The sequence below is a fragment of the Chrysemys picta genome, unplaced genomic scaffold, assembly GCF_011386835.1.
Source record: "Chrysemys picta bellii isolate R12L10 unplaced genomic scaffold, ASM1138683v2 scaf592, whole genome shotgun sequence".
Taxonomy (NCBI): Eukaryota; Metazoa; Chordata; order Testudines; family Emydidae; genus Chrysemys; species Chrysemys picta.
Window position 1 is genome coordinate 14,004 of NW_027053299.1, and position 25,997 is coordinate 40,000.

Here is a 25,997-nt window from a genome sequence, read left to right on the forward strand (position 1 = left end):
CATCTGATTTCACAGAAATAGTTTTGAGAATTTCTTCAGAGTTAGTACTGGGATCTATCAGGTTTTTTAAACTTTATGCCATAGTATTTCCTGGGCTGCAAATGATTCCAGCAAGCAACTAGGTCTCAATTTATGATTTAGGATGTGATCCCCAGACCAATGAAATCAATGGAAAGACTTTCATTGACTTCACTGGATATTGGACCAGACCTAGTGCCTCGAATACTTCCTCTTGAGACTGGCTTTTTGATCCCAATGCAGATCATACAACCACATTTAAATAACTAACAGATGTACTTTCGTACCTACAGGCGCTGTAACAGAAATCATTGCAAACATATACGTTGTTTCTCAGAGTATGTTGAAGAATGTCTCAACACCCAGGCTGTGTAATTAGTTCTGCCCTCACTTAGGCCCAACTCAGCAAAGGAGTTAAGTGTGCGCTTAAATTCCATAGATCTCGATAGGACTTAAGCAAATGCTTAAAGTCAAGCCTGTGTTAAGTATTTTTGCTGAATTAGGGACTTTCGGGCAAAATTGCACCTCAGTTAACGAGCCACTATCATAATAAACACAATAATAACAATAACGGTTGAAGTTGCTCAGAGAATGTAATGCAGACCTAGTGGGAGATGGACTAGTGAGGATAGGTTCAGCGAGGCAGTCAAAGGTGCATGATAAATTGGGGAAATATGACATTTTATTTATTATCTGGTTACAAAATTTATCCCAGGGTTCTACAATTTATCCATGAATATCAGCACCACCTTTGTGATCTACATGCATTATATATTGTGACCTGATATTAATAATTATATTTATATACAGCTGCACACACAGAGATACCTTCCCCACTCTTGCAAATGCCTTGTTTTACCTAAAGGTAATGGTCCAGGCTGATCTTTGTGCTGGGCTTCTTTTTCCTGTTCACCTTTCAGGACTGCTACAGCTTCAGCTGTTACTACTTGGACTATCCTTGCAGACACTTCCCTCTGTGATAGTAGCAAAATTAACAAAACAAAAACGGTGCGTTAATAAGAGTTTTTAAAAAAACAAAATTGAGTTTGGCTAAAACTTTCAGAGTCAGACTCATTCAGATTTTTTAAAAATGTATTTTCTTTCAAATATTTAGTGAAATCATTAGAAATGAAATTAAAGGACCAGATTTGCAAAAGATCTCAAGCCCCAGCACTCCTATTCTTCTCAGAGGGAACTGCTGGATGTTGAAAATCTGTCCCTGAATCTGTAAATGTAAAAGTAATTTTGAATCTTACTCCTTGGAGCAAGGACAGTATAAGACATTACTATTAATCACTGCTTCTCATTTTTGGTATGGGAGATATATGCAGTAATTGCAGAACTTTAAAGTGAGAATTTATTAACTGTCTAGGAAGATTTTTCATGTGCAATTTTGCGACCATGGCATTTTCCAAACATGGCCAGGATGACAAGCTGAGATGGATTTTCTGGCATCTAATATATTGAGTTATTTCTATTTTTACAAGTGCTTTGGATTGTATTTTTCCTTCATTAACATACAGTTAGTATGCATTCAGGGCACTGCACCTGAAGACATTGAAGGGTATGCTGAGGAGGGACTTAAGAAAGAAGGGCCAATGACATTTCGACAACATTAAGATGTATACTTTATCCGCCTCACCTTTTTCAGGGCTGCACCATGCAGGCAACTCTACATTTGAATCACAGATCTGAGAGCATGCAAATGTATTCCATGTGATACCACTGTCGGGGATGACAGAGGTTCATAGCAATGTGTTTGAGGTGCAGACTTTGCCTCCTGACCACTCAGTTGTGCCATCGAAGCTCAGCCAAAACTAAGGGCCTATACTGCCCCCGGAGGAGCAGAGCTGCTGCTGCACCCCTTGATGAAATGCTGCATGCTACGTGGACTCGTGTGGAGGGGTGCTGAGGTGGGGCCATGACCCAACTTCTCCCCACCTCCTTTGGAATGCTGTCTGCCCCTGGGGGAGTAGGGAGTGAGGAGTCACTGCGCTCTCCTTAGTGCTAGGAATGCAATTGTTCCTGGTCCTTACATGGGCTGGAAATGTTCCCTACACCCTTCTTCCCATCTCTTTAAAGCGGCCAACATGACCCTGATTTACGGACTGATCCAAAGCCCAGTGAAGTCAACAGACGTCTTTCCACTTCAAAGGGTTTTGGATCAGAACCTTATTCCACTATGAACGTTCATACAGTTACACATAAGGCACATTCGTTTTGGTTGAACGGCCGATGCTATCACAGGATGAAGATTTTCAAGCCATCTCGGGGATTTGGGTGCCCGATTCCTATTCAACTGAAGAGGAACTGGGCCTACAAATTCTCATGCAGCTTTGAAAATACCACACTCAAGTCACTTTAATACATGCAAAAACTTCTCCCATTTGTAACTTAGTGCCTTTAGATGGACTGCATGAGACTTCCACATCTGGTAAAAATGTGGCCTGGAGGACGGTACGCTATTACCCAATGAATTTACATAAGAACATAAGAACGGCCACAATGGGTCAGACCAAAGCTCCATCTAGCCCAATATCCTGTCTTCTGACATGGCCAATGCCTGGTGCCCCGGAGGGAATGAACAGAACAGGTAATCATCAAGTAATCTACCCCCTGTCGCCCACTCCCAGCTTCCAGCAAACAGTCTAGGGACACCATCCCTGGCCATCCTGGCTAATAGCCATTGATGGACCTGTCCTCCGTGAAATTATCTAGTTCTTTTTTGAACCCTGTCATAGTCTTGGCCTTCACAACATCCTCAGGCAAAGAGTTTCACAGGTTGACTGTGCGTTGTGTGAATAAATACTTCCTTTTGTTTATTTTAAATCTGCTGCCTATTAATTAATTTAGTGCTAATATGCATGAAGATTTTATAATACTTCTTAGGCTAACGGCCCAACACTGAAATGGCAACTGCAAATGCAGCTGCAGGATTCAGGCCTAAATTTGCAAAGTATTTGTTAAAGGCTGTCTTATGATAACTCTTACACACAGTGAATAGCACCTTACTCCACATGGAGTCCTATTGAGGTCAATGGGACTATCCATGGAGTTAATACTACTGACCGTGAGTACGGATATCTCAAACCCCGCCTTAGGGGTGCAGTGGGATGTAATCAGGCATGCAACTACATATGGAAATAGCCAGGAAGATCTGCCTAGTTGCCATTTTAGGTCCTTAGGGCCAGATTTTAAAAGTATTTAGGCACCTAAATCTCACTGAAATAAATGAGAGTTAGGTGCCTACATATGTTTAAAAATCTGGCCTTTAATGAAATAGCAAATTGATAGTACATGCATCCAATTGCAGAACCATTTACAAAATAAATAAACCATTATGTTTCCTGCCATGCAGCCCCTCATACTTGGGAGGAGCTCCCATAAATATCTGCAAAACTAACTCATTATCCTCCTTCAAAACCCTCCTTGAAACTTGACTTTGCCACGTGAGGCCTACAAAATATTTGAGAATGATTTGGCTTCTCGTGTGCTGACCAATATTGTCTCATTGTTTCTTTGTACTTCCCCATCTGTCTCTATCCAGCTGTTTCCTCTTGTCTTATACATAGATTGTAAACAGTTTGGGACAGGGACTGTCTTTTTGTTCTGTGTTAGTACAGTAGCTAGCACAGTGGGGTCATGGTTCCTGACTGGGGTTTCTAGCTGTGACCAAAATACAATCAATCAATAAAATAAAATTCAGAGAAAAGTTGTGGGTTTCACATCTGCATATCTATCTACACTCCCTGGCTCATTAACATCCAGATTCCTTTCTACTTACAGCCATAGTCACTGTATTTCCCAGGTATTCCTGTCAGCAGGTGGGAATTACTTTCAGACATTGAGGGCCATTCTACATGGTGCTGAGTGCCCTCACATGCACTGAAGCCAACTGAAATCATAGCAGACTCAATGCCTTGCAGTTTCAGGCCCACTATATGCATGGCCCAGACTTGCCCTCAGAGTCTTACCAATACAAGCATTTCCACTATGTACCCATAAAATTCAATGTTGCTGTGGATGCCAATTGCTTTACTACAAATTAAATGCAACCCATCAGTGTCCAACGATGATGACATCATGGAGCATCCAGTGAGAGCAAGGATGATAGCACACCAGATATCATTTCCTTTAGCATGGGTGAGCAGGTGGAGAGGGCGTATATTTAAGTCAATGCCCTGCACATAACTTTACAGCAACTGCTTTCGCAGGCAAGTAATGCAGGCTACTAGATTTACAGTTGACCTACTATCACCTTTAAAGTTTAAATGAACATTCCAAAAGGTTTCTAAAATAATCATTTTTTCTCCGTGTTTTTCCTTCAACAAGACTGAGTTTCTTCTGAGAACTAGAGATATGGCTGCCTGCCTTCCACAGTCACCTGAGTCTAAAAAAATGCTGGGACAAAGCCAATGTTAATTTCTTTACTGCAGAAACTGTGGATAAGTGCGTAATAGGATGTGAACATGTGGATGGATGAGCAGGTGGCTAAACGAGATACATTAGGGTGTCTATACACCAATGCCAGAAGCCTAGGTAATAAAATGGAGGAATTGGAGCTCCTGGTCCGAGAGCTGAAACCAGATATTGTAGGAATAACGGAAACGTGGTGGAATGACAGTCACGACTGGAACACAGGTATGGAGGGCTATGCGCTGTTTAGGAAAGATCGGAACAGAGGTAAAGGTGGGGGGGTGGCATTGTATGTCAATAGTGAAATAAACTGTAAAGAAATAATAGTGGATGGATTAGACAACACAGAGTCCGTCTGGGCAATACTCACAATGGGTAATAGGACTTCTAGAGCCTCTCCGGGGATAGTGCTTGGAGTGTGCTATAGACCGCCAGGATCGACCCAGGATATGGATAAGGAACTATTTAATGTGCTTAGAGAAGTAATTAGTAATAGAAACTGTGTAATTATGGGGGACTTTAACTTCCCGGATATAGATTGGGGAACAAACGCTAGTAGCAATAATAGGGCTCAGATGTTCCTAGATGTGCTTGCTGATCAATTCCTCCATCAAGTGGTAGCTGAACCGACGAGGGGGGAGGCCATTTTAGATTTGATTCTGGTAAGTAGTGAGGACCTCGTTGAGGAAGTGGTAGTAGGGGACAATTTGGGCTCCAGTGATCATGAGCTAATTCGGTTTAAAATACAGGGAAGGAGTAACAGAATTAAGTCAAAGACTAGGGTTTATAATTTTAAAAAGGCCAATTTTAACAAATTAAGGGGACTGGTAAGGGAAGTGGATTGGGCAAACGTATTAATGGATTTAAAGCCAGAAGAAGCCTGGGATTACTTTAAGTTAAAGATGCATGAGCTGTCGGAGGCCTGTATTCCCAAAAAGGGAAAAAGATTACCAAGCAAGAGATTTAGACCGAGCTGGATGAGCGACCGACTCAAAGGGGCGATTAGGAAAAAACAGAAAGCGTACAAAGACTGGAAGAGGGGAGGGATCAGTAAGGAAATGTACCAAAGTGAAGTCAGAGAATGTAGAGATAGAGTGAGAAAGGCCAAAGGCCGTGTAGAATTGGACCTAGCGAGGGGAATTAAAAGCAATAGTAAGAGGTTTTACAGCCACATAAACAGGAAGAAAGCAAAGAAAGAAGAAGTGGGACCGCTGAAGACTATTGCCGGAGAGGAGATTAAAGACAATCTAGGCATGGCGCAATATCTCAATGAATATTTTGCGTCGGTGTTTAATGAGGCCAATGAAGGGATTAGGGATACTAGCACCATTACAGAGGGGCGTTCGGGATGGGGGATTACCGTAACCGAGGTAGAAACAAAACTTGAACGCCTTAATGGGGCTAAGTCGGGAGGACCGGACGATCTTCATCCGAGAATATTGAAGGAATTGGCGCGGGAAATAGCAGGCCCGTTAGCGATAATATTTAATGAATCTGTAAACTCGGGGGTGGTCCCGTTAGACTGGAGAATAGCTAATGTGGTTCCTATTTTCAAAAAAGGGAAAAAAAGTGATCCGGGTAACTACAGGCCTGTTAGTTTAACATCTGTAGTGTGCAAGGTGTTAGAGAAAATTTTGAAGGAGAAACTAGTTGAGGACCTGGAGGGTAGTGGCAATTGCGATAATTTACAACATGGTTTTACGAAGGGCAGATCGTGCCAAACGAATCTGATCTCCTTCTTTGAGAAAGTAACGGATTTATTAGATAAGGGAAATGCGGTGGACCTAATATACCTGGATTTCAGTAAAGCGTTTGATACTGTACCCCATGAGGAATTATTGGTTAAACTGAAAAACATGGGGCTCGATATGAAAATCCAGAGATGGATAAGGAATTGGTTAATGGGGAGAATGCAGCGGGTCGTATTGAAGGGTGAACTGTCAGGTTGGAGGGAGGTTACCAGTGGAGTTCCCCAAGGTTCGGTTTTGGGACCCATTTTATTTAATCTATTTATAACTGACCTCGGAACCGATTGCAGGAGTAGGCTGGTAAAGTTTGCGGATGATACGAAGGTGGGAGGCGTTGTAAATTCGGAAGAGGATAGGGATATCCTGCAGGGAGACTTGAATGAGCTTGTGAATTGGAGTGTCAGAAATAGGATGAAATTTAATAGTGAAAAGTGTAAGGTGATGCATTTGGGGATGACCAATAACAATTTTAGTTACAAGATGGGGACGCATTGGTTAGAAGTAACGGAAGAGGAGAAGGACCTAGGGGTCCTTGTAGACCGCAGGATGACTATGAGTCGACAGTGTGACGTGGCGGTGAAAAAAGCCAATGCTGTCTTGGGATGCATTAGGCGAGGTATATCTAGTAGGGATAAGGAGGTCCTGCTTCCGTTGTACAAGGCGCTGGTGAGACCTCATTTGGAGTACTGTGTGCAGTTCTGGTCTCCCATGTTTAAAAAAGATGAACTTAAACTGGAACGGGTGCAGAGAAGGGCCACTAGGATGATCAGAGGAATGGAAAACCTGTCGTATGAAAGGAGACTAGAGGAGCTTGGGTTGTTTAGTCTGACAAAGCGAAGGCTGAGGGGGGATATGATTGCTATCTTTAAATATATTAGAGGGATTAATACAAGGGAGGGAGATGAATTATTCCAGCTTAGTACTAACGTGGACACGAGAACGAATGGATATAAACTGGCCGTGGGGAAGTTCAGGCTTGAAATTAGACGAAGGTTTCTGACCGTTAGAGGGGTGAAATATTGGAACGGCCTTCCGAGGGAAACGGTGGGGGCGAGGGATTTGTCTGGCTTTAAGATTAAGTTAGATAAGTTTATGGAGGGAATGGTTTAATGGTAAAACATAGTTGTCAAGGAAAACCAAGCAATGGTAGGTAAATAGCATAATGGCTAAAAGGGGTCAGAATGGAGACTCTTGCCTATATGCTCGGGGTCTTACTGATCGCCATATTTGGGGTCGGGAAGGAATTTTCCTCCAGGGCAGATTGGCTGAGCCGCTGGAGGTTTTTCGCCTTCCTCCGCAGCATGGGGCAGGGATCTCTAGCAGGAGGGTCTCTGCCGATTGAGGTCACTAATAACAGGATTGGGGACTTCAGCAGCAGAGTCCAGGGAAGGGGCGGGGACGGTTTTATGGCCTGCAGCGTGCAGGGGGTCAGACCAGATGATCATAATGGTCCCTTCTGACCTTAAAGTCTATGAGTCTATGAGTGGCCGCCCTACAGATATCCTGAATAGGCACCTGCGCTAGGAAAGCTGCTGAAGAGGCTTGTGCCCTGGTTGAGTGCGTGGTTACAATCGCTGGAGGGGGCACCTTTGCCTGATCGTAACAGCAAAGTATGCAGGCAGTGATATAAGAAGAAATTCTTTGAGTGGACACTGGACAACCTTTCGTCCTGTCAGTCACCGTGCCGAACAATTGCGTCAAATGGCGGAATGGCTTGGTCCTTTCAATGTAGAAGGCTAGCGCCCTCCTGACGTCTAGGGAATGCAACCTGTGGTCCTCATCTGACTTATGCAGCGTTGGAAAAAAGACAGGTAAGTAAATGTCCTGGCCCGTATGAAACTGTGAGACCACCTTGGGCAGGAAAGCCAGGAGCGGCTGCAGCTGGACCTTGTCTTTGGAGAAGTCCGTATAGGGCAGTTCCGAGTTAAGCGACCTAGTCTCAGAGGCCTGGCGTTTCCATCATAGACAAGGTTTACAGTTTGGTTCAGTGATATGAATATGATATGATATGAATTGTTCCAGCACCCCTTCACGTGGCCTACCCTGAAGGAAGAGTGAGACCCCTTGGGGGTCTGGGACACTGAAAGGTTTCCTCCAAGAGACTGTTTAAAAGCAGGGATGTAGCACAGATGCTGGGAGGTGGATCTTCCCATATGCAAGCAGCGTTTCAGATCACTCTGATGCCATCAGTGTGCGGTCTTAGGCTCCTCATATAAGAGAGGAACCATCTCTGGTTATTCTTTCTATCCTCAAGTCTATCTTATACTAGTATGATGAAAATGGATCTTGAGCTTGCAGTACCAGTGGACTATTCCATGTAGCTTCTATACAAATATGACCTGTTTATGGTACGTGCAGAAGTTTAAATTTAATCTGCTGCAAGGCACGATGAATGCTCTAGGAAGAAACTGGAAGAGAGGGATGTTAGGAGGGAAGGTTAGGAAAGAAATTGATCTTCTACGGAAAGAGACAGAGGCCTGTATCAGATAGCATATGCATTCACAATGCCACCAACAAGAAATTAACAGTGGTTTGGATTAAAGTGAAGGAGAATTCATGCTGACAATTTGCAATTTGCTCTCCGGCGGCGCTCCCCAGCTGGGCTCTCCGCCCTCCCCCCGGCACTCTGTCCGGTCGGGGATTGTGGGCCCGCAGCCGGGCTCGGTGCCCTCTCCTGCCGTTTGGGGGGGGGGGAGGTGGGTTCGGCGGGTGGCTTTTTTGCCTAGGGCGGCAAAAAAGCCAGAGCCAGCCCTGGTTACTAGACATCCACCCAGGGCCTAAGCCTGAAGTCTTAACTCAGGCTGAGCTCCCTCTGAAGTCAGTGGGAGTTTTGCCTGAGTAAAGACTGAGTAAATAGTGAAAAAAGATCAGGATTTCACCTAAAGACTTTTTTGGTAGGAGCATTTACAGACAGGAAATAGGAATCACAGGCCAGATCGCAGTTGCTGTGAAGTAGCCTAGCTCTGCTGACTTGAAAGGAGCGATGCCGATCTAACCAGTTGAGGATCTGGCCCCATGTTTTCACCTGCTAGCTGATGGCTACAAAATAAGTTATTGCAACTCCATCCAGCAACCCTGCAATATGTGAAAATACAACATGGCATTCAATCATCCTCGAGGCTTCAAACACAGTGAGGCAACAGACCAGGGAAGAGGACGAATCAGGGGGATGGAAATAGGCTACCGGCCTTTCACCTTTAACTCACTGATTTAGTCTTGACCCAGATGGTGGTGATTGGAGGCAATTACCTGTTTGGTGGCCTGTGACAAATAAACTGGGGGTCTGCCTCAGTCTATTTCCTAGTTATCAAGCGTCCACATCATGATAAACACGACATGCTAATGGACATCCCTGGCTGCAGTGTCACCAGAGCAGCCAAGAACTGACCCTGTGTAGAGTCTGAACTAGCCTCTCCTTCCAAGAGGGGTGGTCCATTGAGCTAAGTGGTTAGACATATCAGTGGGGTGTGGCTGCGTGCTGGACTGCATGTGCTGTGGATAAATATCGGACTCCAGACACTTGGGTTTTTTCCACATTAAGGGCAATATCCTCTCCCCTATGATAACCCACAGTAAAAGGGTTTAGTGAGAAGGTGCTCCTTCTGGGATGTAATCCCCTGTCGCCTCCTCCTCCTCCAGTTTTGGAGTGCCTGCAGCCTCACTCCTCCAGTAATCTCTGCAACTGTGCTCAGTTCCTATGACAACTGACTTTGCCCTGTTGGGAATTCAGCATCCCTGTATATTCAAATTAAAAAGCAACACTCAAAAAACCTCACAGACTAACTGCACTGCTGGAATTCTGAATAAGGGACTCTCCTTTCAGCTGCAGTCCTTCTGCCTTTAACCTCCTGGTCTTCAGGAAGCCACCCTCACAGGCATTCTCTCTTCAGCAGTCACTGCTCCAAGCCTTGTCCAAACGGACTGATGTTAGCACAAGTGTTTTGCCAGTTAATTAATTTTAAAGGCTATTTCCCCCCTCAAAAACGAGTGATATTTGGAATTAGCTATGTGACAGATGATGTCCTGTTCTACAGAAAAAAGCGAAAGCCTATCAATTCCTCCAGCAGAGGGAAGACATCAGGAAAAAAAATGCCACAGGCAGGAAGGAGAGAATTAAACATTGAAATTAAGAATTCACCAGTCTTATGCCACAGGCTAGCAAAAGGAAAGTTAAGATCATGTAAAGGGCAGTTTTACCCATTTATCTTTTGTCTCTGGGTGTATAATACTTAGCCCTTTTCATCCATAGATCCCAGAATACCCCAATTTTACAGGTAAGGGAACAGAGGTACAGGAAGATTAAGGACAAAAGAGGCCAATGATTCTGAACACCTCAGTTTTTGAGAGAGACACTTTGATTTTCATTAGTGCTGAGTACCCAGCACTCAAAGCGGAGGCAATGGAATCAGCAGGTCAGGTGCTCCGCGTCTCTGAAGACCATGCCACAAGGCATCTCAAGCTGAGCACCCAAAAATCAAGGCATTTGAAACCAGTAGCCACTTCTGAAAATTTTACAGTGAGTGACTTGCCTAACTCGGAGAATCAATGGCAGATCCAGGAATAAAACACAGACCTCCTGACTCCCAGTCCAGGACTCTCATAAAAACAACAACCAGACGAGCACACAAAAGAAACACCCCTGTAATGGTGCTTATGAAAAAAATCCTAGAATGTCATGGTTTATTTTAGTCCTATTGCTGGAAGAGTTATTTCCCCGACCTTGTGATGAAGAATGCTTTTTTGCTTCTACTTTTTTAAAACAATGGGCCATATTCTCAGCTGGTATAGAATGGGCATAGCTCTGGGGAAATCACTGGAGCTATGCTGATACACACCAACTGAGAATATGCCCCTTTGTTCTGATGTTATATTGAAACAACAAATGTAGAGTAGCATTCAAAAAGAGTACAAATTACTCATACAACACAAAACCAGACATTTCCCTCATATTACATGATCAAGTTTAATTTTTTTTAAATTAACATAACTTTACAGAATTCACATATTTGCTCTCAAATGGATTTAGTGGGAGCAGATATTTATCTATAAGTAGGTCCTTGATTTTGATGTCAGTAACATCCACAATAATTGGCAGGAGGATGTGAAAGGCAAATAATAGGAATGTAGGGTTTCAAGTTAGCCACCCAAGCCAGAACTTTTTTTTTTTTTTTTAATAAACAGCACCACAACAAACCTCCCCTCCATTATCAACACTTTAACTATTTGACGGCACAAGGTGCAGGGCAATGGTGAATCTTTTTTGCACCCCATGTTTTATTTTACAGTATTTAATGGGAGGCACTGGATGACTTCTCCAAGGCTTTTGACTTTATTTGCAAGATGAACCTGGTGGAGAACCAGCCCTTTTGGGTTAGACTGTGTGGGATACTGCCCATCACACGGTTTAGACATTGATGTAAACAATGTAACAATTTTCATACAATATAGCATTTATAAAAGGATGATATTGTGTCTCGCATTTGATGGAGGTGTCGACGTGAATTACGCTGCTCTTCAGAGTTCTTGGCCCTTATCGATAAATTAAATATTTTGCAAATGACTTCGGTGAAAGTATCAAGGGGTTTTATTGGATGCCTTGAAGTTTACTTCCTGAGGCTGACAGACTTTGATTCCCTGAAGAAAGAATCTTGACCTTAACTTTCTCTCCTTATGATCTCAATAATCTTAATATGTGGGATCAATGTCTAAAAACCTAATTAATCATTCTGGTAAAATCTCCTCCATTCTCCCCAAATTCTGACTTTCTGTCTGTCTCTCTTGCTAGATTCATCTCCTGGTCTACTGATCTCCTTTCCTGAAGTCACATTCCTCTTTAGTCTGTTCCTGCCCACCTCTCCATCTCCAACACCCTACCTCCTTTCCCAGTGTCTGCTTTTCACCAGCCACTTCTTCCCTTTCTCTCTCTTATATATATCCTGGCTCCACTCCTGGTACCACTTCCTCTCTTTTGTTCTGTTGTTTAGTTCATCCCACCTCCTATATCAGAATCTCCCTTCCTTTCTTTCTCACCAGTTGTATTTCTTCAATTCTAGGTCTCCAATTCTGCTCTCAAGTGAGTTACCCTCTCGTTCAACTTGAACTCCTTGTGATCACAGTTCTCCTTGGTTTGATTCCATCATCTTCTATTGGCTCTCCTCAGTGTGTGTTTCAGCTTCACTGCCCTTACTGTGTGTTTCCCTGATCAGTCAGACTCTTTAACAGTTATTTTAAGATTGTACAGCAGAAACTCCAAATCTGAAGGCACACAAGTGGCCAAATACACAAAAGACCACTCATCCTGTGTGCCAGGAACCATCTTGAAAAGCTTTAATTAACCACGCCTCCCATCTCCCCAAACACACACAATGTAAGTTCATTAATCAAACGCCCCCAGAACGTTGTCTATTGGCTGCAAAACAGAACATCACAGGGTTAGTTCTTTTACCATCTCCTTAAAATACAAAGGTCAAATAAAAATTAAATAAAGTGATGCTTTAAAAATGGCTGCTCATTATTGTACATATTTTTCTCCCTGTGTCTTCTGAGTCATATCTTCTTAAGTTTACTGTCTGCAACAAAATTTTTACTATTGCCAGCACTCCAGAGCCAATATGAATGCAGGAAAAACAAGCTGTATGCTATTCTGTCTGATGCATCATCAACACAATTTCCAGCTGAAGCGTGATACCAAAAACACTTCGTGCCAGACCCTCAGCAAATGCAAATCAGCACAGTTCTGTGGACTTCAACAGAACTGTGTTGATTCACGCTAGCTAAAGGTGTCATTAATATATAAGAAAACAGCTATATTTTTCTATACAAAGACCAGCCTTCAGTAATCACAAAGGAAAAAATGCTTTGACTTCAAAACAGCAAATCTGTTACAGAATTTGATATTTAATCCATTGAGGGAGATTAAATATGGGAAACCAACATCTTGCTTTTACACTTACTTCTCTGAACCTCAGTGAATTTTCATTTATTTAAACAAACAGATTTCTAGGGCCAAACTGTCTGCTGATGCAAATGGATGAACTGCCATTGAAATTACTGGAATTGCAGCCATTTACCTGAGCAGACTATTTGACCCTTAAAGTTCCATTTCACTATCCTGCATAGATAGTTTCCTGCAAGCTTTTTTTTTTTAAAAAAATATAAAAGAATGCCACACAAACCATCTTGCATTTAGGTTAAAAGGTAACATTGACATTAATGCCCAACACATGGTTTATTGTTATCCCTTGTTTCAGTGACTGAAAATCATTTTCTGTCAATGCAGCATAATTCTGACACTTCCCATTAGAGGTACGGTAACATGTAAATGCAGTAGTAGAATGCCCTTTTCCCCTTAAGGCTCACACTACCACTGCTTAAGCAACTAGCCCTGCAATGCAGCACCAGCTGCACAGCTAATCGGCTCTGAGCATTAATTCCCAAAGTACTACCCTAACTGCATTAAGGCAGCCGTCCTTCTCTTACTGATTGCAAGGAATGATGTTGCATATTTATACGCATGCACAGAGGGTAGATCCAGCAGAGCAGATTCCATCAGAATTTTGCCTACAAATGATTGGAATCCCATGGAAGACTCCAAAGTCACAAGGAGTTGAGTTTGTTTTAGAGCAAATTCTTCTCCCTTCCGAGGTTTCTGTCCTGTTCATGTTTTCTGTACTGTCTCTCTGTGCTGGCACTGTCCACACGAGACTGGACTCATTAAGGAGTATGCCCTGCTAGGTCATTATCCCTGACCCAGATTGATCCCTGACTATTTACAATGCCGTTTCCCAGCCCGCGGCTTAGTACAATCAACGCCCATCCCTAAATAAAAAAGGATCAGAGAAGATTAAAACCAATGTAAAGGGGCCATGAGAAATAATTTATGATCCTGATTCAATAAAGAGGATCCTGTATGGCAAATGAAGGGGAAATGGGTTATCAGCCAATTTCTTTGATTTAAAACTATATGCCAAGGCAATAATAAAAGCAACATTGGGTCAAATTCTGAGTTTGTTTAATCTGACAGTCTGTAGCATATAAAGCTAGGGTTACCATATTTCAGCAAGCAAAAAAGAGGACGGGAGGAGCCCCGCCCCCGTCCTGCCCTGCCCCCGCCCCATCCTGCCCTAGCCCCGGCTCTGCCCCTCCCACTTCCCCCCTCAGAACCCCCAACCCTCCCCCGGCTCCTTGTCCCCTGACTGACCCCTCCTGGGACCCCTGCCCCTAACTGCCCCCCAGGACTCCACCCCCTACCTAAGCCTCCCTGCCTCTTGTCTCCTGACTGCCCCCTCCTAAGACCCCCCCCAAATGCCCCCCAGGACCGTACCCCCTACCTGTACCCTGACTGCCCCAACCCTTATCCACACCCCCACCCCCAGACAGACCCCTGGGACTCCCACGCCCCATCCAACCACTCCCCACCCCATGACAGCCCCCTCCCGAACTCCCAACCCTCTGCCCCCTCCTAAGACCTCCCCCCTAAATGCCCCCCAGGACCCTACCCCCTACCTGTACCCTGACTGCCCAAAACCTTATCCACACCCCCACCCCCAGAAAGCCCCCCCCGAACTCCCGACCCCCCCCGTCTCTTGACTGCCCCCTCCAGAACCTCCCTGCCCCTTCTCCGACCCCCTGGCCCCCTTGTTGTTGGCCTTTCTTCGCCTAATGTCTCTGTGAACTTGCTCAGGAACGGCCTGAGCCGTTCGTCCCGACACGCTGGGCAGCAGTGGAAGAGGAGCGGGGGAGGAGCGAAGGCTTTGGATTCTTCGACCATGGGATGGTGTTCCAAGAAGAAGGAGTGCTAGGCAGAGACGGGCTCCACCTAAGGAAGAGAGGGAAGAGCATCTTCGCCAGCAGGCTGGCTAACCTAGTGAGGAGGGCTTTAAACTAGGTTCACCGGGGGAAGGAGACCAAAGCCCTGAGGTAAGTGGGGAAATGGGATCCTGGGAGGAAGCACAAGCAGGAGAGCGCAAGAGGGGAGGACTCCTGTCTCATGCTGAGAAAGAGGGACGATCATTGAGTTATCTTAAGTGCCTATACACAAATGCAAGAAGCCTGGGAAACAAGCAGGGAGAACTGGAAGTCCTGGCACAGTCAGGGAACTATGATGTGATTGGAATAACAGAAACTTGGTGGGATAACTCACATGACTGGAGTACTGTCATGGATGGATATAAACTGTTCAGGAAGGACAGGCAGGGCAGAAAAGGTGGGGGAGTTGCATTGTATGTAAGAGAGGAGTATGACTGCTCAGAGCTCCGGTATGATACTGCAGAAAAACCTGAGAGTCTCTGGATAAAGTTGAGAAGTGGGAGCAACAAGGGTGATGTCATGGTTGGAGTCTGCTATAGACCACCAGACCAGGGGGATGAGGTGGACGAGGCTTTCTTCTGGCAACTAGCAGAAGTTGCTAGATCGCAGGCCCTGGTTCTCATGGGAGACTTTAATCACCCTGATATCTGCTGGGAGAGCAATACAGCGGTGCACAGGCAATCCAGGAAATTTTTGGAAAGCGTAGGGGACAATTTCCTGGTGCAAGTGCTGGAGGAACCAACTAGGGGCAAAGCTTTTCTTGACCTGCTGCTCACAAACAGGGAAGAACTAGTAGGGGAAGCAAAAGTGGATGGGAACCTGGGAGGCAGTGACCATGAGATGGTCGAGTTCAGGATCCTGACACAAGGAAGAAAGGAGAGCAGCAGAATATGGACCCTGGACTTCAGAAAAGCAGACTTTGACTCCCTCAGGGAACAGATGGGCAGGATCCCCTGGGAGAATAACATGAAGGGCAAAGGGGTCCAGGAGAGCTGGCTGTATTTTAAAGAATCCTTATTGAGGTTGCAGGAACAAACCATCCCGATGTGTAGAAAGAATAGTAAATATGGCAGGCGACCAGCTTGGCTAAACAGTGAAATCCTTGCTGATCTTAAACGCAAAAAAGAGGCTTATAAGAAGTGGAAGATTGGACAAATGACCAGGGAGGAGTATAAAAATATTGCTCAGGCATGCAGGAGTGAAATCAGGAAGGCCAAATCACACTTGGAGTTGCAGTTAGCAAGAGATGTTAAGAGTAACAAGAAGGGTTTCTTCAGGTATGTTAGCAACAAGAAGAAAATCAAGGAAAGTGTGGGCCCCTTACTGAATGAGGGAGGCAACCTAGTGACCGAGGATGTGGAAAAAGCTAATGTACTCAATGATTTTTTTGCCTCTGTCTTCACGCACAAGGTCAGCTCCCAGATTGCTGCACTGGGCAGTACAGCATGGGGAGAAGGTGACCAGCCCTCTGTGGAGAAAGAAGTGGTTCGGGACTATTTAGAAAAACTGGACGTGCACAAGTCCATGGGGCCGGATGCGCTGCATCCGAGGGTGCTAAAGGAGTTGGCGGGTGAGATTGCAGAGCCATTAGCCATTATTTTTGAAAACTCATGGCGATCGGGGGAGGTCCCAGATGACTGGAAAAAGGCTAATGTAGTACCCATCTTTAAAAAAGGGAAGAAGGAGGATCCGGGGAACTACAGGCCAGTCAGCCTCACCTCAGTCCCTGGAAAAATTATGGAGCAGGTCCTCAAGGAATCAATTATGAAACATTTAGAGGAAAGGAAAGTGATCAGGAACAGTCAGCATGGATTCACGAAGGGGAAGTCGTGCCTGACTAACCTAATTGCCTTCTATGATGAGATAACTGGCTCTGTGGATGAGGGGAAAGCAGTGGATGTGTTATTTCTTGACTTTAGCAAAGCTTTTGATACTGTCTCCCACAGTATTCTTGCCACCAAGTTAAAGAAGTATGGGCTGGATGAATGGACTGTAAGGTGGATAGAAAGCTGGCTAGATCGTCGGGCTCAACGGGTAGTGATCAATGGCTCCATGTCTAGTTGGCAGCCGGTTTCAAGTGGAGTGCCCCAAGGGTCGGTCCTGGGGCCGGTTTTGTTTAATATCTTTATTAATGATCTGGAGGATGGTGTGGACTGCACTCTCAGCAAGTTTGCAGATGACACTAAACTAGGAGGCGTGGTAGATACACTAGAGGGTAGGGATCGGATACAGAGGGACCTAGACAAATTAGAGGATTGGGCAGAAAAAAACCTGATGAGGTTCAACAAGGACAAGTGCAGAGTCCTGCACTTAGGACGGAAGAATCCCATGCACTGCTACAGACTAGGGACCGAATGGCTAGGTAGCAGTTCTGCTGAAAAGGACCTAGGGGTCACAGTGGACGAGAAACTGGATATGAGTCAACAGTGTGCTCTTGTTGCCAAGAAGGCTAACGGCATTTTGGGCTGTATAAGTAGGGGCATTGCCAGCAGATCGAGGAACGTGATCGTTCCCCTTTATTCGACATTGGTGAGGCCTCATCTGGAATACTGTGTCCAGTTTTGGGCCCCACGCTACAAGAAGGATGTGGAAAAATTGGAAAGAGTCCAGCGGAGGGCAACAAAAATGATTAGGGGTCTGGAGCATTTGACTTATGAGGAGAGGCTGAGAGAACTGGGATTGTTTAGTCTCCAGAAGAGAAGAATGAGGGGGGATTTGATAGCAGCCTTCAACTACCTGAAGGGGGGTTCCAAAGAGGATGGAGCTCGGCTGTTCTCAGTGGTGGCAGATGACAGAACAAGGAGCAATGGTCTCAAGTTGCGGTGGGGGAAGTCCAGGTTGGATATCAGGAAAAACTATTTCACTAGGAGGGTGGTGAAACACTGGAATGCGTTACCTAGGGAGGTGGTGGAGTCTCCTTCCTTGGAGGTTTTTAAGGCCCGGCTTGACAAAGCCCTGGCTGGGATGATTTAGCTGGGAATTGGTCCTGCTTTGAGCAGGGGGTTGGACTAGATGACCTCTTGAGGTCCCTTCCAACTCTGATATTCTATGATTCTATGATTCTATGACTGCCGGAGGCGATCTGCGAATGCAGGGAGGGAGGGAGTGATCTCTGCTGCAGGGGGGAGGAGGGGCTCTCTCTGGCTGTCGGAGCCCCATGTAAGTGGCACCATCCGGCCGGCTGCCCTGTTAGCTGCGCGCGCTCTGCATGGCGGGGGGGGGGGGGGGAGGGGAGGGAGGGGGAAGTCCGGACATTTACAAATTCCCCCCGGACGCTATTTTTAGCTCAAAAAGCCGGACATGTCCGGGGGAATCCGGATGAATGGTAACCCTAATAAACCTCAGACAGCATGTAACTAGCTTCACACACAGTTGATTGATCCTGAAGAGGTCCGGGTCCAGTGTGGATAGGGGCATGTAGTGGGGCGGCTCCCCGCACTCCAGCGGAAAAAGGGTTCAAGTCAGCCCTGGGAGAAGGTTGTGGCTGAGAGCTGCTAAGCTGGGCTGATGGGGGAAGTGGCCGCAGCTGGGCCACATCCCAATCAGGCCACAGCTGGCCTGTATAAAAAGGCTGTGAGGCAGAGGCCCAAAAGAAGTCTCTCTCCAGGCTAGGAGAGCAGGGCCTTGCTGCCTGCGGAAAGGGCACTAGGAGTGAAGCAGGGCTGGGAAGAGCTAGAGGAGCACGCGAGCTCCAGGCTGGCAACTCCCCAAGCTGCAGGGCCTGGTCCAAGGCCCAAAGAGGTACTGGGAGGCAGAGGAAGGCAGCAGGTCTGAACCCCCTTGCCTATGATGAGTGGTTTTTACACTGCAGCTGCCAGGGAGCAGGGGCTTGGTGATGACTGGCAGTAGCCCAAACTGAGGCAAGGTGGGGATTAGAGGGTTGGGGGTTTCCCAGAGAGGGAAACCCATAGAGACTGGTGGGGATATTGCCGGGGGCAGCCCCCAGGTAAAGGGGAGTCGGGGTCCGGGAGGGACACGAGGACCAGCGGGAAACCGGCCTGCAGAGGGTGATCCGGAGCTGGAAAAAGAGCTAATTCCCAACGACCAGCAGGAGGTGTCACAGGGGTGAGTCCCGCACCGTTACAGGGCAAGAAGGAGATTTGCATCTATTCCATAAGGGGAGGTGCAAGAAACACACTCCTGGGTGCCAAATCTAAGCAACTCTTCATGCCTCCCAGGCAGAACCATTTCCTCCACACAGCCAGGATTTGCACTAGCTTCCATCTCCATGGTGCCTAGGAGGGCTCTGTACGGTGGAGTTTATTGGGACCAGGATTTGGTTCATTGTGAGCAGTGGGAGATGTTGACCTAGAGAGACATTTTGAATGTTGACATTAGAGGGGAAAAGGAATGAGGAAGAGAGGAAGAGCTATGAAAGCCCCAGGATAGAAAGCTGGGAGTAACAGGTGATAAGGGAGAAAGAGAGAGAAAACTGAGAGGAAAAGAAAAGAGTGAGGGGCTGACATGATAACCAACTAAAATATCAATGTATATTTAAATAAAAATGGGGGATTGTACCACGAGAATAGACAGATAAGAACAGTTTCTCCTGCCTGGTTTCTCCTAACATTACAGCTGAGCAGCAGTTCGCACAGGCACCATTGCATTGGGCTCAGCACTGACATGATGCAATCACTGTGGGTGAACTGGCCCCGTCTCTAGCGAACAGTCTAACACACGCTTATGAAAACCGTTTCGATACGTCAGCTCCACCAGCATCTCTCCATGGTACAGGCAGCAGAAATTGCTGTTCTTTAGTAATGGTTCTGGTTAGAAGCGTGCACTGTATGGGAGCAGGAGCTTGAAGTTAGTTTTATCAACACTTTAGACAGCACTGTACTTGAAAACTGCACCAAAGTGATCATGTACTGGCATAAATTAAGTTTCAAGGAATGAAATGTGACCCATTTCCTCCCCCCACCCCACTAAAATATACACTGGCTCTGAGTGAAATTGATTTCTGTAAAGTATTGAATCTACTCAATGGCAAGTGAAAATGACTTTCTGAAAGCAGTTATCAGGTTTTCTTTCTTAGAGATAATGATATCTCATGCTCACTTTCCATACCCTCTGTAAAAAGAAGAACAGGAGTACTTGTGGCACCTTAGAGACTAACAAATTTATTAGAGCATAGGCTTTCGTGGACTACAGCCCAGTTCTTCGGATGCATATGCTTATGCTCTAATAAATTTGTTAGTCTCTAAGGTGCCACAAGTACTCCTGTTCTTCTTTTTGCAGATACAGACTAACACGGCTGCTACTCTGAAACATACCCTCTGTGTGGTTGCCTGCCCAGCAGATAGCTTTCAAGTTTTCAATAAGTGTGTTTCCAAAGATAGGAGGAGGTTCATTCACACAATCTCATCTACACAATTGTGGCCTGGTGTCTTGATTTTGTGCACGTCAACAAACAATTCCTTGCACCTGACAGTTCTTTTGGCATATTCTATGCAACGCATGCCTGGAATAATAATAAATAAATCGAGACTTTGCATTTCTGCAGTGCCTGATCTGAATGTGCTTTACAAACACAGCTAACCTAGCCTCATAACAACTCTGAGAGGAAAATGCCCTTATTATCATTTTACAGCTGGGAAACCAAAGTACAGAGAGGTTTAAGTGACTTGCTCAAGGTCACACAGGGAGTCAATGGCCATACTTACCCAATCTCTCTCCCTATCTACCCTGACTCCCCTAACCTTGAGAAGCAAACGTCTAAAAAGATTCTCACTTCCTTTGTCAGACAGTCTGAATCTAGCTCAGAACCTTTGCAGAGAGGCTGTGCGGCTTGCAGCGGGTCCACTTCTGAATGCTAAATAAGCTCCCAGACTACATACTTGCTCTCAGCGGAGCTTAAAAAGAAATCTCAGACAGTGCACTAAGATGTTGGCATGGCAACGTGGAAGAGAAAATCTGCACCCCCCGGCATTCTTAGATGCAACAGCAGCTTGTTTATGTGACTTATTTTTTTAAATGATTTGATGGCAGCCCTCTTTGCTTGGGAGATTAGGGAGCGTATCTTGCTTTGTATGAATAGGCATATATTTAATCTTTGCATGCCACGGTGTAGCTGCATTTAACTAGACACATATCTGGGCTGGGGGGAGGGGGAGTACGTGCAGCTGGCTGTGCTGGAGAGAGGCTGGTCTAAGTCACAGTGTCCTGCATGTGGGTTTGCGATTGTGGTTAGCAGTGAATTAATAGAGCATCAAAACCACAGACATTCGTTACCATAAAATGAAAATGAGAGAAAGTGATTTGCAATGAATATAGGTGACTCGGTTAATGCCCTGCCCAGGGGTGGTGGTAAACATTGGCAGAGCTTCCCTGCACCAGGATCTTCAGGGACCACAAAGCTCATAACTGCCTGAGGCTGCTAGCAAAGGACACGGAAACTTTAAAATGAGGTAAGCAATATACACTAAACTAGGGTTACCATATTTCAGCAAGCAAAAAAGAGGACGGGAGGAGCCCCGCCCTAGCCCCACCCCTGCCCCTCCCACTTCCCGCCCCCCCAGAACCCCCAACCCTCCCCCCGTTCCTTGTCCCCTGACTGCCCCCTCCTGGGACCCCTGCCCCTAACTGCCCCCCAGGACTCCACTCCCTATCTAAGCCTCCCTGCCTCTTGTCCCCTGACTGCCCCAACCCTTATCCACACCCCCACCCCCAGACAGACCCGTGGGACTCCCACGCCCCATCCAACCACTCCCCACCCCCTGACAGCCCCCCCCAGAACTCCCAACCCATCTAAACCCCTCTGCTCCCTGTCCCCTGACTGCTCCGATCCCTCTCCGCACTCCTGCTCCCTGACAGCCCCCCCCAGAACTCCCAACCCATCTAAACCCCTCTGCTCCCTGTCCCCTGACTGCTCCGATCCCTCTCCGCACTCCTGCCCCCTGACAGCCCCCCCCAGAACTCGCAACCCACCTAAACCCCTCTGCTCCCTGTCCCCTGACTGCTCCGATCCCTCTCCCCACTCCTGCCCCCTGACAGCTCCCCCCCAGAACTCCCAGCCCCCCAACCCCCCCGCTCCTTGTCCCCTGACTGCCCCCTCCTGGGACCCCTGCTCCTAACTGCCCTCCAGAACCCCACCCCCTACCTAAGACTCCCTGTTCCTTGTCCCCTAACTGCCCCCTCCTAAGACCCCCCCAACTGCCCCCCAGGACCCTACCCCCTACCTGTACCCTGACTGCCCAAAACTTTCTCCACTCCCCCCCAAAAGCTCCCCCCCCCAGTTTCTTGACTGCCCCCTCCAGAACCTCCCTGCCCCTTCTCCTGCCCCCTGGCCCCCTTACCCTGCTGCTCAGAACAGGGTGTTGGGCTCTGTGCGAGCCGAGCCGGACACGTGGCTGCGCTCCCCAGCACAACAAAACCCGGTCCCTGGCCCTGCACAGTGCTGCTGGACCGGGCTGCAGGGGAGAGCTGCCGGCTCAGAATGCAGGGCGGATCCGGCTCCTCTACAGCTGCTCCGGAGTCCAGCCCGGGACTTTCCTGCAGCCCTCCCAGCTGCTCGCTCTGCTCTGCCGGGGGAGGGGGGAAATCCCGGACATTTTGAGTGCTTTACAAATTCCCCCCGGACGCTATTTTTAGAACAAAAAGGAGGAAATGTCCGGGTAAATCCGGACGAATGGTAACCCTACACTAAACCCTCTTGGGGCACAGTCAGCCAGTGGAGTTACCCCAGGGATGAATTTACCTGCTGCTTTGGAAGGAGTCATAAAGGAAAACCTGCAAAATTTCACCCACCTAGCTATTTTAACTCCGATTACAACAAGAACTGTCAGAACCACTGCAAAGCAAAGCTTTATGCTTGTTTAATTGACCATTAGACAAATCCTCTGGCCTCAGATCTGCACTTGGATGGGAGATTATACCCTAGCATGGACCAAGATGATAATGATAATCTAAAGACCCCTTGCCATCATCCCTCCCTGCTGAACTTTGTAATGCACGCCTGCGTTTTTGCCATGCTGCCAAGCAAACAGGTTTCCTTCTGCTTGAATGAGAGACACTGCCTTTGGTACAGTGGGAGTGAGGGTGCGTCATGACAGCTATCTTTCCTGCTTGAGCCAGCTGTGTCGTTTGGAGCCACCGGCAGCCATCAATTTAGCAACGTCTGATGGAGAACTGACAAGTCGCTCCAGCCTCAGCTTCTCTCAGCGGCATGTTGCGAATGCTAAATAAGCTAAAATGGCCATAATAGGCTGAGAGGACATTTTGTTCACCACCAACTTATGCACATGGCCCCTGATTCAGGAAGGGCATTTAAACACCTGCTTAACTTTGACTCCAAAGGGACTTAACCACATAGTTAAAGCTGAGCACATGCTTACGTGCCCTTCTGGATTAGGGTTGCTTTCCTGAACCAGCGCCACGGCTGGTTTATATTAGTTTTTCTAATTTCTGGTATCCTTGTACCCTTTCCCCTTCCCCTCCTGTTGTGTATCTTGCCCTAACTTAGATTGCAAGTTCAGGGTGGGAGATGGTATTTTCCTATGTGTTTTGTGGCACGTAGCACAAAGGACATCTCTGACTAGGCCAACTGCACTAGGCCCTGGCTGCTGCGGTGATACAACTTAAAAATAATCATTATAAAATTCTCAGCCTTCTTTATGCAAGTGAAGAATCAGCCAAGTGACTTGGCAGTATGCCCTGCACAGGAGATGCTGAGTAAGAGCATCGTCAGCTCTACTGCTCCTTGGTCATTTGAGCTCAGGTGACGAGCAGAGGGGTTTGAGGAGGGAGACAGGTAGCTATTCACAGTACAAATGCTCTTGGCACCACTAAGGAGCTCTGCTGTTGGCCTCAGAGGATGAGCAAGACAGTTGCAAGAGACAGAGCTAGAGAGACACCTCTTGTGGAGGGGCAGGGTGACCTGGCAAATGGAGGGCTGGGAGCCTGCCAACAAAAGCCCCGTTTGCTTGCTTGCTGGTGCTGTGGAAGTATCATGATTAGTGTGTGTGCATGTCAGAGAGAGAGAGAGAGACGGGGTAGGAGAAAGGAAGATTAAATTAGGGAAGGGATCAGAGGGGAAAAAGTATGAATGTATCAAGGACAAATTGATTACCAGGCTGAGGCCATTTCAGTGCGAGGGAAGTTGGTATACAGATCCTACCGTGCTCATGAGGCTGCAGTTCAGCCCCCAGACTCTCCCAATTAGGCTTGACAAATGCAGCAGCTTTTGGAAGCAGGTTTGCAGAGGTGCCAGAGTCAAAGTGGGGAGAGGGTGCTCTGGCTCTCTTTGGGGCTGCTGGCCTGGTCCAGCTCCCATTAAAGTCAATGGAAGGTTTCCCCACTGGTTTTCAGTGGGAGTTGGGTCAGGCCCCAGCTGAGTACTAAGTGCTAGTGAACTTGAGCAAGTCTCTGAATCACCCCCTGTGCTGCAGAGTCAGCACAAGCAATTGCGCACAATTGTTCCACTTGACTGGGCTCAGACTCCACGTGGCAGTGCGGTCTCTCAACATTGCCTGGAGGAAGATTACAGTGTCTATAACGAGGGAGTGCAGGGGCCAGACACCGACATGAGAACCTACATTGTACGTTACTTAGTTTTATTGCGGTGATATTCTTTCTGACCCCAGGAGTACAGTATTACCAGGCAGACCGGTGGTTCAGTGTCCTCACAGTATGTCTACACAGCCCACGACAGCTGTAAAAGTGGCTGAGTATACAAGCTTTTGAGCATCTACACAGCTGGTTTTAGAGTGAAGCGTGAGCCCCGGGAGACTGAGTCCATTGATGGGCTGGGAGGTTCGCTGCTGCAGGCTGTGTAGATGTACCCATGGAGTGCTGCCCTGGGGGAGACCCAGCCTTGATTCCCGGCATGGAGTATTCGCTGCCACGGGCAGCGGGCCCTTAGAATGCTGAAATGGCTACAGGTGCCTTTCCTGGGGGTTGTGGATGAGACCAGCCCTGGCCAGACTCCTCAGCCAGGAGGCCTGACATCTGTGAATTGTGAAGCCTAAGCAACCGAGGGCAGTGTGCAGGAAAACAGTAGTATGGATCGGGGGGCTTTGTCCGCGTGATACTGTATGGTGGTTAAAGTGGGCGTGAGCGTGCTCTCGATCACCGTCTCTCTCCTTGGGAAATGAGAGTCTCAAAGCCAACTTGCAGGTACACACTGCTTCTGTTCCTCAGATTTAGTAACTGTTCCACGACGGCCCTTCGGTGCAGGATCCCCAGCTGCTTCTCTGGAGAGAGTTAATGCCTGTTTACAGACTAATGGGTCAGGGAGGAGTTTTGTAAACATATTTCTTAAATGTCTCCATGCAGCAGTGATCACCGCTCTATAAAATGAACAGCCCAATCAGGAAGTTCGGTAACAGGACTTGCTTCTCCCCAGGTTTCTTTTCAGGCCATTCTCCCCTCACTGCCCTGAATTAGCTCCCCTGAGGCAGTGCTCATTGTTTCTAGCAGGGCAGATGTTATTTCATCACTTTATTTTTACTGTCACTTCTTCCTTTTTGCGTGTGTCTCTTCTGTTTCTCTACTGTTTTCTGCCTCTTCCTTGCCCACTCGCTCTGCCACCAAACTCTTTCTCTCTCCCTTTCTTTTATGCTCATCTCTCCATTCCCTTACCACAAGCCCTGTATCCCTCCCAATCCTTCCATTCAGCCTCACTCTCCGCTCGACCCCCAAGTTCACTCCCTCCCGTTACCTCCCCAATTTCCCCTAATAGTTCTACATTCCCCTTCTCCTCCTGTGTCACCTACTGCCCATATTTTACCAATCTCTGGGCCCCACCAAAACACCATAAACCCCCCACCGCAGAGCCTAACCATCTATCATGTACTCCCTCCCATACACCTCTCCGGTGGATTTATATTTTCTGGAGAGGGAGGCTGGGCTAGTCACTTGTCTCACTGTTGGGCTATGGTCTCTGCTGTAATTTTTCAGCAGACTGTCCTCTCCCCGAATGTTTGTCAGTCTGTCAGGACCAGCATTCGGCACATTGGCAAACAGCCGTTTGTTCTCTGACATGGGATAAGACAACAAAGTACCCCGGCC

General features: G+C 46.9%; 1 long non-coding RNA gene across 2 annotated transcripts in view; it reads right to left on the reverse strand.

Moving 5' to 3' along the window:
- LOC135978988 (uncharacterized) overlaps positions 1 to 22,584 on the reverse strand; it is a 34,451-nt gene extending 11,867 nt beyond the window's left edge. The window contains exons 1-2 of one of the 2 annotated variants that reach the window (XR_010596325.1): positions 22,286 to 22,584; positions 878 to 992 (exon numbers count right to left, since the gene is read on the reverse strand). This is a non-coding gene — a long non-coding RNA (uncharacterized LOC135978988). Of the gene's footprint in view, positions 1 to 877; positions 993 to 1,660; positions 1,739 to 22,285 lie in introns of those variants that run through there. The other variant, XR_010596326.1, reaches the window with a different exon arrangement.
- Between the last annotated feature and the right edge of the window lie 3,413 nt (positions 22,585 to 25,997).